Source organism: Saimiri boliviensis, chromosome 4, assembly GCF_048565385.1.
Source record: "Saimiri boliviensis isolate mSaiBol1 chromosome 4, mSaiBol1.pri, whole genome shotgun sequence".
Lineage (NCBI taxonomy): Eukaryota > Metazoa > Chordata > Mammalia > Primates > Cebidae > Saimiri > Saimiri boliviensis.
The window spans coordinates 143,534,173-143,535,209 of record NC_133452.1 but is presented as its reverse complement, the minus strand read 5'-3'; the positions used below and the strand labels follow the sequence as shown (position 1 = coordinate 143,535,209).

Below are 1,037 nucleotides of genomic sequence, written 5' to 3'. Positions count from 1 at the left end.
CATTCTTAGCAAACTGACACAAGAACAGAAAACCAAACACCACATGTTCTCATTCATAGATGGGTGTTGAACAATGAGAACACATGGACACAGAGAAGGGACCATCACACACTGGGGTCTGTTGGGGGGTGGGGGGCTAGGGTAGGGTTAGCAGGGGGTGGGGACATTGTGGAGGGGTAACATTAAGAGAAATACCTAATGTAGGTGACAGGGGGATGGAGGCAGCAAACCACCATGGCATACCTATGTAACAATCCTGCAAGATGTGCACATGTACCCCCGAACTTAAAGTATAATAATAATTTTTTAAAAAGGAGGTAGTTGGGGTGTGGGCTCTGGATTGGTTGGTTTGTATTTGAAAAGTGCACCCCTGGGAGGAGGAGGACTCCTGAGGAATGGGGGCTGGCAGAGAGGAGGCGACAAGGGAGGCCTGAGGCTGGAGCAAAGCATATTGTTGGGTTTTCCAGATCAAGGAGTATCTGGTATATGCATGTAGGACAGGTGTTAAAACATCGACTTTATAGATGCAGAAACTTGGTCAATACATTTGACCCTGTGATATTTTAACATCAAACTAAGGCACTTTTGCATTGATGATAGATGAGACTTAGAAAGAAGGCCATCATTTGCCCTAAGTAGTATAGAAAACATTTTTTTATGAGAGTTGAAAGTAGAAACACAAGTCGAAGTATAAGGAGTCCTTGTAGGTCAGCCTGTATCTAAGTTTCCTGTTCATATGGCTTTGGCAGGGGAATCTCTGAAATTTCCAGGGTCTCTACCAATATCTTGGTGAATTGCAAAGTATGTTGAAAGTATGAGATACGTATATATCTAAAAAAAAAATTGAGACAGTAATATCTTGGTGCATTTCTCAGGTCATGGCGGCAAGTCCTGCAGTAATGTTGGAGGGTATGATCTGGTAAGTTGGTAAAGTACATGTAAAGATTGGTGGTATTTGTGTGTAACCAAGGGGATGGGGTGGTGATGGCGGTCACAGCTGGGAACAAGGCAGGAGGTCCTGGTGGAAAGCTGGAGGG

The 1,037-nt window shown here is 44.2% G+C and overlaps 1 pseudogene; it reads left to right on the top strand.

Annotated features, from left to right (window-relative positions):
* Positions 1 to 878: 878 nt before the first annotated feature.
* The window catches only part of LOC141584208 (clathrin light chain A pseudogene), a 1,966-nt pseudogene continuing 1,807 nt past the window's right edge, over positions 879 to 1,037 (top strand).